The sequence below is a fragment of the Capra hircus genome, chromosome 28 (genome assembly GCF_001704415.2).
Source record: "Capra hircus breed San Clemente chromosome 28, ASM170441v1, whole genome shotgun sequence".
Lineage (NCBI taxonomy): Eukaryota > Metazoa > Chordata > Mammalia > Artiodactyla > Bovidae > Capra > Capra hircus.
Window position 1 is genome coordinate 43,182,221 of NC_030835.1, and position 12,459 is coordinate 43,194,679.

The window sequence follows — 12,459 nt, forward strand, 5'->3', positions numbered from 1 at the left end:
CATCATGGTTATCTGGGTCATGAAGATCTTTTTGTACAGTTCTTCCAAGTATTTTGTCACCTTTTCTTAATATCTTCTGTTTCTGTTAGGTCCATACCATTCCTGTCCTTTATTGAGCCCATCTTTGCATGAAATGTTCCCTTGTTATCTCTAATTTTCTTGAAGAGATCTCCAGTCTTTCCCATTCTGTTGTTTCTCTCTATTTCTTTGCATTGATCACTAAGGAAGATGTTCTTATCTCTCCTTGCTCTCCTTTGGAACTCTGGTTCAAATGGTATATATTTCCTTTTCTCCTTTACCTTTCACTTCTTTTCTTTTCTCAGCTATTTGTAAGGCCTCCTCAGACAACCATTTTCCTTTTTGCATTTCTTTTTTCTTGGGAATGGTCTTGATCCCTGCCTCCTGTACAATGTCATGAATCTCCATCCATAGTTCTTCAGGCACTCTGTCTATCAGAAATAATCCCTTGAACCTGTTTGTCACTTCCACTGTATAATTGTAAGGGATTTGATTTAGGTCATACCTGAATGGTCTAGTGGTTTTCCTTACTTTCTTCAATTTCAGTCTGAATTTGGCGATAAGGAGTTCATGATCTGAGCCACAGTCAGCTCCCAGTCTCGTTTTTGCTGACTGTATAGAGCTTCTCCATCTTTGGCTGCAAAGAATATACTCAGTCTGACTTTGGTGTTGACCATCTGGTGATGTCCATGTGTAGAGTCTTCTCTTGTGTTTGCTATAATCAGTGTGTTCTCTTGGCAGAACTCTATTAGCCTCTGCCCTGCTTCATTCTGTACTCCAAGGCCAAATTTCCCTGTTATTCCAGGTATTTCTTGACTTTCTATTTTTGCATCCCAATCCCCTATAATGAAAAGGACATCTTTTTTGGGTGCTAGGTCTAGAAGGTCTTCATAGAACCGTTCAACTTCAGCTTCTTCAGCATTACTGGTTGGGGCATAGACTTGGATTACTGTGATACTGAATGCTTTGCCTTGGAAACATACAGAGATCATCCTGTAACTTTTGAGATTGCATCCAAGTGCCGCATTTTGGACTCTTTTGTTGACTATGTGGCAACTCCATTTCTTCTAAGGGATTCTTGCCCACAGTAGTAGATACAATGGTCATCTGAGTTACATTCACCCATTCCAGTCCATCTTAGTTCGCTGATTCCTAAAATGTCAACATTCACTCTTGCCATCTCTTGTTTGACCACTTCCAATTTGCCTTGATTCATGGACCTAACATTCCAGGTTCCTATGCAATACTGCTCTCTACAGCATCAAACTTTACTTCTATCACCAGTCACATCCACAACTGGGTGTTGTTTTTTGCTTTGGCTCCGTCTCTTCATTCTTTCTGGAGTTGTTTCTGCACTGATCTCCACTGGCATATTGGGCACCTACCAACCTGGCGAGTTCATCTTTCAGTGTCCTATCTTTGACCCTTCATACTGTTCATGGTGTTCTCAAGGCAAGAATACTGAAGCGGTTTGCCATTCCCTTCTCCAGTGGACCACGTTTTGCCAGAACTCTCCACCATAACCCGTTGGTCTTTGGTGGCCCTACATGGCATGGCTCATAGTTTCATTGAGTTAGACAGGGCTGTGGTCCGTGTGATCAGACTGGTTAGTTTTCTGTGATTGTGGTTTTCAGTCTGTCTGTCTTCTGATGGAGAAAGATAAGAGGCTTATGGAAGCTTCCTGATGGGAGAGACTGACATACCATACATATGACATTTTCTTTATACATTTACCTGTTTCTGGATATTGAGGTTGTTTCCATGGTGTTACAGCCATGCTGTCTGATGTGGTAGCCATGTGTGGCTATTTAAATCTAAGTTCAAGGTAATTCAAATGAAATTAAATTAAAAATTCAGTCCTTCAATGACACATCAGCCACATTTTAAGTGCTCAGAAGCCATGTGTGACTGGTGGCTGCTGTAATCAAGAGTACAGATTATGGAGTGGTTCCACATCTTGGAAAGTTCTATTCATCATTTCTGGTTCAGTTTTGCTTGATGCTTTCTGTGTGAAAACAAATAGAACATAACATCCCCTACTTCCCCCCCACACACAAAGGAGCAAGACACTAGAGCCAGAATTTTCTGACTCATGCTTTGGCTGATATTTTTTTTGTAGAGATACTCAATAGTTAAAAATAATCAAAATTTGAGTTTTGAATATATGCAAAGCCAGAAGTAACTTTCTCTCTTTCTTCCCTGTTACAAACAAACAAAAAGAACAACAAACATGAGGTTCACTTAGTGGGTGTTTCTGTTATTTTGACTATTGGAGTAGAGACCATGCTTTCCCTATTTTATGGAAACAATGCTTGGAATAACTGGTTAATACTTGCAAATCCTTTTGAAGATGGGAAGCACAGTTGCATAAGTGCCAAGTGCTATTTTCCTTTATTAACATCTGTATGAAAAATAAGAAAATGAATGCTTTGTTATGATGGGATTTCTTCAGATATGTCAACTCCAAAATATAGTTTGTACATCCACCTCTTTTAGAGTTTAAAAGAGGAAATTAAAAAAACTCAGTAAAAGAATGCATGAAGATCTACCAGCAAACTAGACGATGTCGATTTAAAAGGCACTTAGAGCTCTGTGTTCCATATAAGTTAGATTCAAAAATATTTTTGAGGGAACACCAAGTACCTTGAGAGCCTTTGTTGGCTTCTCCTTGCTTCACAGAGACACATCTGTATGGGTGGCATGTCCCCAAGTCAACCCCACTCAGGAGCAAGCAGCAGCAATATGAGTCAACTGAGCATTTTTTGAGAACTTGTGTCAGAGCTTATGCTCTGGCCGAGAGCGTCACATGGATCATCTCATTTAATTCCCACCATAGCCACAAGTTAGAAACTACAGTATTGTCTCCATTATATAGACACGCCAACTGAGGCAACACAGGGTTTTCCTGAAGGCAATGGGAAAGTGGAAGGGGGCTAGAGACAGCAGTCTTTATGGCTGGAGTTCTATATTCTGTGAAGGGACTCTGCTCTAGAAATTTCTGGAGGAACCTTGAAACTAAGAAGGATCCTACAAGCTTTCCTGGGTACAAAAGTCCCTCTGTGTCCCCTATTTCCTATTTATAGGAAAAGGCTTCAGTCTCTTCGGCCTTCCCTGAGCTCCAGTAAGCAGATTTAAGCAGCTACTAATTAGAGAAGCGAGAGTGCAGAAACTAAGCAAAAGCAGTAAAAAAACAGTAGTTCAGGGACAAAACAGAGACCTAGTTCCTCCTCCAGGAGTATATATAATAATTTGACACATACCTTTGAGTTGTTCTGCAGAAACTAAGACCCTCACCTAGGTGGAGGAGGGTGACCACAAGCTTGTAAACCCTCCACTCTTTGGAACCAGAAGATTAATGACTAAAATTCTGGATTAATGACTAAATTAATGACTAAATTTGGAACACCATCCCATCCCCTCACCACCAGTCAATCAGAAGAAATCCATGCCCCCCTACAACCCTCATCCCAAATGTTGCCTTTAAAAGCTACTCAAAAGGCAGAAGGGAGTTTGGGTCTTTCAAGCATGAGCTGCCCATTCTCCTTGCTTGGTACCCTGTAATAAATGCTGTCTGTGCTTTCCTTCCCCACAGTCCAGGATCAGTAAGTTGGCTTTACTACTCAGCAGGCAAGCAGACCCAAGTTCTCTCCAGAACAAGCCTTGAGCAGAGAAGAGTCCACATTTTATGCTGTCTAAAAGAAAAGATAGTCCATCTGAGGCCTCAAACTCATTGCCAGTTGAGCCTGGGATCCAGACAAGGGTGAGAAAAAATAATTGTAAATGAAATAATATATCACAATGTCTTGGACCTCAGTGGTTTCAGTCAACTAGAAAGGAGGACATTTAGAAAATGGGATCCTAAGATCTTCAGCAACAGATGCTAGAGTTTACAGGAAATAGAAGACAGAAATGAGAAAGTCAGAGGATTAAACAGCCCTTGATTGCCAGTCCCCTGGTGATCTCCAGGTGAAAAGCTTATGACACCCTTTTCTGTGACAGAATACTTCCACATACTTAGAAGCTCAAGGATATCAAACTTAACATTCAAATTTCACAAAACAAGAAGAATCCCCTCCAGAAGTCGGTGAGTATTTAAGAAGTAAGGCTCTGATGAGTTCACCACCCTAAGAGTGGTGCACACGGAATACCTCCTCTGAGAACTTTTTGAACAGTGTCTGCCTGGATAGTGAAAGGGCTTCAGTGATGGCGGATTCATGATGATTTCTACAGGTAGGAAGGGCTGGCGGAATCCCAAAGAGAATGCACCCAGCCCTGATGGCTCAGATGGTAAAGAATTTGCCTGCAATGCAGGAGACCTCAGTTCAATCCCTGGGTCAAGAAGATCCCCTGGAAAAGGGAATAGCAACCCACTTCAGCATCCTTGCCTGGAGAATTTCAAGGACAGAGGAGCCTGGTGAGCTACAGCCCATGGGGTCACAAAGAATTGGGCACAGCTGAGTGACTAACATATACTCTCTAGGAAGAGGAGACTCATGAGTTGGGAGGTCTGCGGGGGCTGAGTGTTGTGCTGGGCAACCACCCCCAACCCATTTGCTTCTTCCCTTCCCTGGGGATCAGGGGATCAGGGGCTCAGGGATGAAAGGACCCCCAACAAAGCATAAGGGGCTATTTAGAAAGCAAAGCCCAACCCTGCCCTCCTGTTTCACTCCCCATCTTTGTCACAGGGCTGTGAGTTGCCATCCACCTTGAGGTCAGAAGAGGGGGATCTGACAAAGGGAGCGTAGGTAAGGGAAGGCCCCTCTTATTCCTGGTGCCTACAGAGGGGGTGAAGACCCTTTTAATGACTTCCAAGCTTTTAAATATTCACCCCAAACCTTAATTATTTTCATGTAAATCACAGGAAGGTTTTAGATAAGAATAGGTCAATGAACCGGCTTAGTTCGCATTCCCAAGCTCCTTTCCTCTGACCTGTTAATCCAGCCTCCCGTCCCCTCTTAGGGCAAGGGAGCAGCCTACATGTCAGGGAGGTTGTGGGCTGCCTAGTGCCTCTGAAAATCAAGTCCGGAGGCCTGGAGTTCTGTGGGGAGCATTACAGCTGTGGGCCCAGGCCTCCTCAGCTGCTGAACTGCAAATTCCAGGAACACAGCCCATGTAGTAGAAGCTCAAACTTTCCAAAGTTTTTCTATTATTTTCTTCCTACTTTGGTTTCTTTAGGGTGTGGTTTCCACCTTCAAGATGCTTGTAGTACCCTGGGACAGAGGAGACAGCCTCTCGTATCTGTCTCTGGTGTGCCTCCTTCACTGGGATGTGAGTTCCCAGAGGGCAGAAATCTCTGCCTTGCTCACTGATATGTGGCTAGCACCTGGGACAGCGGTGAGCAGTAACAGATAATCTCTGTGCTGTTGGATGAATCTAAGGTGAAGGACAAGGAGACACAAGGAAGATCTCTAGTGTCACGGAAATTAGCAGGAAGTGATTTTAAGTACCACCAGGATGACAAGGAAAAGGTCTACAAAGAAGATGGTACCTTGCATTCTGTTTTCCCAAAATTTTTTTCTTAATATTATACCAAGTTAACTGAATTTACCACTTGCTAGCTAATACTTTGTAGTATTATTTAGAACTGAACATGGAACAACAGATTGGTTCCAAATCAGGAAAGGAGTACATCAAGGCTGTATATTGTCATCCTGCTTATGTAACTTCCATGCAGAGTGCATCATGAGAAACGCTGGGCTGGATGACGCACAAGCTGGAATCAAAATCGCTGTGAGAAATGGCAATAACCTCAGATATGCAGATGACACCACTCTTATGGCAGAAAGTGAAGAAGAACCAGAAAGCTCAGGATGAAAGTGAAAGAGGAGAGTGAAAAAGCTGGCTTAAAGCTCAACATTCAGAAAACGAAGATCATGGCATCTGGTGTCATCGCTTCATGGCAAATAGATGGGGAAACAATGGAAACAGTGAGAGACTTTATTTGCTTGGGCTCCAAAATCACTGCAGATGGTGACTGCAGCTATGAAATTAAAAGATGCTTGCTCCTTGGAAGAAAATTTATGACTAATCTAGACAGCATATTAAAAAGCAGAGACATTACTTTGCCAACAAAACTCTGTATAGTCAAGGCTATGGTTTTTCCAGTGGTCATGTATGGATGTGAGAGTTGGGCTACAAAGAAAGCTGAGTGCTGAAAATTGATGTTTTTGAATTGTGGTGCTGGAGAAGACTCTTGAAAGTCCCTTGGACAGCAAGGAGATCCAACCAGTCCATCCTAAAAGAAATCAGTCCTAAGTGTTCACTGGAAGAACTGATGCTGAAACTGAAACTCCGAACTTCGGCCACCTGATGCAAAGAACTGACTCATTTGAAAAGACCCTGATGCTGGGAAAGATTGAAGGCGGGAGAAGGACGACAGAGGATGAGATGGTTCTGTGGCATCACCGACTCAATGGACATGAGTTTGAGTAAGCTCTGGGAATTGGTGATGGACAGGGAAGCCTGGCGTGCTGCAGTCTGTGGGGTCGCAAGGAGTTGGACATGACTGAATGACTGAACTGAACTGAAGTTAATACATACAGAAATAAAGAGCAGGGATTTCTCTGATGGTCCAACGGTTAAGAATATGCCTTGAATGCAGGGGATATGGGTTTGATCTCTGGTTGGGGAACTAGGATCCCACATGCCTCAGAGCAACTAGCCTGCTCACCACAGCTGGAGAGTAGCCCATGAGCTGCAACTGCAGAAGTCCACCTGCTGCAACTAAGATCTGATGCAGCCAGCTAAATAAATACTTTTAAAAAGAAAGAAAAGAAAAAGCAGTTCAGTTCAGTTCAGGTCAGTTCAGTTACTCAGTCGTGTCTGACTCTTTGCGACCCCATGAATCGCAGCACGCCAGGCCTCCCTGTCCATCACCAACTCCCAGAGTTCACTCAGACTCACGTCCATCGAGTCAGTGATGCCATCCAGCCGTCTCATCCTCTGTCGTCCCCTTCTCCTCCTGCCCCCAACCCCTCCAAAGCAGTTCATAACCTTGCCAAATGTGAAGCTTACAATTAGCAATGGAATCTGTACTGAAGCTCACCCTGTGTCTCTTTATTAAAGTGCAATCTCTCTGAAGGCACATTTTACAAAGTGCACGTACATTTTCTTTAATATTCAGTTCCAAGTGCTTTCCATCTGTGCTTGCAGCATGCATTGAAGGAAGTTGTGGAGTGGTGTATGTTTATAACAATCAAGCATTACTTGCGTCATATTTTTTAGTAAGTGAGAGCATGAGGCTGCATGCTTGATTTTGGTTGAAATAGAAGGTTGCACGTACTGGGCTACACTAATCATTCAGGAAGTTCTGTGGGTCTCCATCTCATGCGGAGATGGAGGGCTGATGAATGATGGAGCATCTTCCTTGAAGGTCGAAATGAATCATCTTTGTGTAGCTGCTTGAAGGTGAGAAGATGGGCAAGATGAATTTTCAATGTGTGATTCTAAAATGCTGCCTGCTTTTAAATCGTAACAACCAAGCATGCCACAGATATTATTTAACAGCCACTGTGTGCGTGGTCCATGCTGTTTATACAAATGCATACAATGACTTGTGAGACATGCTCATTACACTGCCTGTGAGGAGCTGGTGCCCTGCAGGAGCAGGCAGAAGGACAGGTCATGTGAAGCAGTAAATGGGAAGGGCCAGGTGCCTGTGAAGCCCTTCTCCCACCATCTCTGCCTTCCCCAGCTCTCCCTCAGTGCTGCCTCTAGTCTGGCCTGGTCTCACAGGCAGGAAGCTACAAGCGGCCACAGTCCAGTTCAGTCCCAGCACATGCAGGGTGCTGGGCAGAGCCCTAGAAGTCTCTGACACAGCAAACGCTCAACTAGGACTTCTGGATGGGTGCCTGCGTGTGTCCAGGCATGTGAGAGTAGGTGGGAGTGGAAGGGGGTGCGCCAGGAGCGGTGCAGCGCCAGAGGGGACATGGGCGCGCGCAGCACACCGCGGTGGTGATGGGAGCTACCGCGGTCAGTCAGGGAAACTTCCTGCAAGAAGGTGGTCTCGACCGTAGTCTTGGAAGAGTTTGCCAGGTGGATGGGAGAGGCGTTCCAGGCAGGGTGTCAGCAGCCTGTGTGAACTAGGCGCGGCTGAGGGGCCACTGAGCTCCAGTGCGGTTGGGGGTGAGTGGAGGCCCAGTGGAGCTGCTGCCATGAAGACTCCCACGAGGCCGTCCCCGGCTGGTGCTGGGTCGGCAGGGAGCCAGTGGGGCATGTCTGTGGCCTGACTGTGTGTGGCTCAAGTCAGTGAATGAATGAGTGAGTCAACGACGCTGTTGCAGTGATGATGCGGACTCCGCCTCCCCGCTGTGAGATGCTCTTGGTTTGGGGTGTTCTCAGCCTGGGCGTCCTGGTGACCTGGCTCCACAGCGCCCCCGCCGGCGGGTTTGAGAGTAGAGTCTCCCGCTCTTTCCGCAAGTCCAGCTGCTGGTGATCCAGCTCCACGTGGCTATTCGGACTGTGCTCTGAATTGCTTGTCCATCCCCGAGCCGGGTCAGATGAGGTGGAGGGAAGGCGACGAGAATGAAGGCTGGGCCATGAGACCAGAAGAACGAGCGGCAGGAGGCAGAGAGCAGGGAGAGAGCTGGGCTGGGGGCGGGGGCTGAGTGGCCGCATAGCCGGGTTTGGGGAGTGTGCCCAGCACCGCGGACCTCTGCTAAACATTAGTTATGCGAATCGATTTGAAGAAATGGGAACAAAGCCCTCTCAAGGACAACAGACTCAGAATAAACATAGTTGAGTTCACAGGGAGAGGCAGTGCTCACTGTGCAGCTGATAGAGCCTCTTGGTGATGTGCATTCAGCTGAGATAAGAAACACTGGCGCGTGGCCAGAGCCTCATGGGTTTGCCCTGGGGCAGAGGTCTTGGCAAAGGGCGGCCTTGGCCTGTTGAAGCGGATAGAGTCCCAAGGGTGAGGCTCGAGCTGCCATAGAGATCTTGGAGGGCAGACAGCCCTCCTGAGGAAACATAAATAGAGACCAGGAGAAGGAGGTGCAAGTGGCTCAGGCTAGAGAGTTGGTTCTGTGGCTTGATATTGATCTGTTCTGCTACTGATAAATCCTTCTGCTTAGAAAATAAGCAGTCTTCTTGTTGACCTTCTGCCCTCCTTTTACCAGAGGGAGTCCCAGCCTTTGCTGCCTGTGGAGTTCACTGCCAAGTGCTCTCTGAGCAGCCAGTAATTTGCAGTGTTGCCAGACACTGGGGCATGCCCCTGGGCCCTGTCAGCTGTCTGGCATGTGTGTGCCATTTGCCTCCAGTATAAATGTTCTCAGCATGGCACTCAAAATTCTACTTCCATAAATGCACCCCACTCCACACATGCCCTGAGCCAGCAGAACTGCTGACTTTTCCAACCTGCCCCATATCCTCCCAGCTTAGCTCAAGCTCTTCCTGTGCTTGGAAAGTTCCCTCCGACCCTCATCATTGGATCTACAAATCCCACTACCCTTTAAAAAGCCACCTCAATTCAGGCAAACATTCAGAAATTTCCAGAGAGTTCTCCCTATCTCCCAAAGCCTTTAACCAGGAGTGGAGTAGAGGGAAGGGGCCTTGGGACCAACAGTTTCTAACTACAACTCTGCTTCTATTTCTTTGGGAATCCCCAGGGGACCCAGGGGACCCAGGGGACTCAGGGGATGGACTGACCATAGGTTTGGCTTGGAGGTCAAACAGATAATGCCTAGAGATCAACTAAATGTTGCCAGTTGATCACTAGGGGTCAGTTTTTTTTTTTTGTAAATGAGTCAGAAGCAGAGATACTATGTGGCTTTAGGGGCAGGTTGTGTGACAGCTGATGTAGTGGGTTGGTGCATTGTTCTCTATGCAGATAGCACACAAAGAGAGAACTGTGTATCCAGTTGGCATGACATCCCTGCTAAGGAAGGATGGAGACATCTTTGGGGCTAGAAAAGGGTTTCTGTTCCAGACAGTAGATGGCAAGCATTCAGTTCACTTCAGTTCAGTTCAGTCGCTCACTTGTTTCTGACTGTTTGCGACTCCATGAGCTCCAGCACGCCAGGCCTCCCTGTCCAACATCAACTCCCGGAGCCTATGAAACTCGTGTCCATTGAGTCGGTGAAGCCATCCAACAATCTCCTCCTCTGTCATCCCCTTCTCTTCCTGCCCTCAATCTTTCCCAGCATCAAGGTCTTTTCAAATGAGTCAGCCCTTCTCATCAGGTGGCCAAAGTATTGGAGTTTCAGCTTCGACATCAGATCTTCCAATGAACACCCAGGTCTGATCTCCTTTAGGATGGACTGGTTGGATCTCCTTGCAGTCCAAGGGACTCTAAAGAATCTTCTCCAACACCACAGTTCAAAAGCATCAATTCTTCGGTCCTCAGCTTTCTTTATAGCTCAACTCTCACATCCATACATGACTACTGGAGCTTTGTTGGCAAAGTAATGTCTCTGCTTTTTCATATACTGTCTAGGTTGGTCATAACTTTCCTTCCAAGAAGAAAGTGTTTTTTAATTTCATGGCTGCAATCACCATCTGCAGTGATTTTGGAGCCCAGAAAAATAAGGTCTCTCACTGTTTCCACTGTTTTCCCATCTATTTGAAGTGATGGGACCAAATGCCATGATCTTAGTTTTCTGAATGTTGAGCTTTAAGCCAGCTTTTTCACTCTCCTCTTTCACTTTCATCAAGAGGCTCTTTAGTTCTTCTTCACTTTCTGCCATAAAGGTGGTGTCATCTGCATATCTGAGGTTATTGATATTTCTCCCGGAAATCTTCATTCCAGCTTGTGTTTCTTCCAGTCCAGCATTTCTCATAATGTACTCTGCATAGAAGTTAAATAAGCAGGGTGACAACATATAGCCTTGACATACTCCTTTCCCTATTTGGAACCAGTCTGTTATTCCATGTCCAGTTCTAACTGTTGCTTCCTGACCTGCATACAGGTTTCTCAAGAGGCAGGTCAGGTGGTCTGGTATTCCCATCTCTTTCAGAATTTTCCACAGTTTATTGTGATTCACACAGTCAAAGGGTTTGGCATAGTCAATAAAGCAGAAATAGATGTTTTTCTGGAACTCTCTTGCTTTTTCCAATATCCAGCAGATGTTGGCAATTTGATCTCTGGTTCCTTTGCCTTTTCTAAAACTAGCTTGATCATCTGGAAGTTCACGGTTCCTGTATTGCTGAAGCCTGGCTTGGAGAATTTTGAGCATGACTTTACTAGCATGTGAGATGAGTGTAATTGTGCTGTAGTTTGAGCATTCGTTGGCATTGCCTTTCTTTGGGATTGGAATGAAAACTGACCTTTCCCAGTCCTCTTGCCACTGCTGACTTTTCCAAATTTGCTGACGTATTGAGTGCAGCACTTTCACAGCATGTCTTTCAGGATTTGAAGTAGCTCCACTGGAATTCCATCACATCCACTAGCTTTGTTCATAGTGATGCTTCTGAAGGCCCACTTGACTTTACATTTCAGGATGTCTGGCTCTAGGTGAGTGATCACACCATCATGATTAACTGGGTCATGAAGTTTTTTTTTGTACAGTTCTTCTGTGTATTCTTGCCACCTATTCTTAATATTTTCTGCATCTGTCAGGTCCATACTATTTCTGTGTTTTATTGAGCCCATCTTTGCATGAAATGTTTCCTTGGTATCTCTAATTGTCTTGAAGAGATCTCTAGTCTTTCCCATTCTATTGTTTTCCTCTATTCCTTTGCACTGATCGCTGAGAAAGACTTTCTTATCTCTCCTTGCGATTCTTTGGAGCTCTGCATTCAAATGGGTTTATCTTTCCTTTTCTCCTTTGCTTTCCACTTATCTTCTTTTTACAGCTATTTGTAAAGCCACCTCAGACAGCCATTTTGCTCTCTTGCGTTTCTTTTTCCTGGGGATAGTCTTGATTCCTGTCTCCTGTACAATGTCACGACCCTCTGTTCATAGTTCATCAGGCACTCTGTCTATCAGATCTAGTCCCTTAAATCTATTTGTCACTTCCACTGTATAGTCATAAGGGATTTGATTTAGGTCATACCTGAATGGTCTAGTGGTTTTCCCTACTTTCTGCAATTTAAGTCTGAATTTGGCAATAAGGAGTTCATGATCTGAGCCACAGTCAGCTGCTGGTCTTGTTTTTGCTGACTGTATAGAGCTTCTCCATCTTTGGCTGCAAAGAATATAATCAATCTGATTTCGGTGTTGGCCATCTGGTGATGTCAAAGTGTAAAGTCTTCTCTTGTGTTGTTGGAAGAGGGTGTTTGCTATGACCAGTGTGTTTTCTTGGCAAAACTCTATTAGCCTTTGCCCTGCTACATTCTGTACTCCAAGGCCAAATTTGCCTGTTACTCCAGGTGTTTCCTGACTTGCTACTTTGGCAGGCATAGTTACTGCGTATTGAAAATTACTCTGAATTATGGAAGTTCTGATTATTATAAAGTAATAGTATTTTCAAAGTGTTTGTCATTCCTTCAACAGTCACCTGTGTG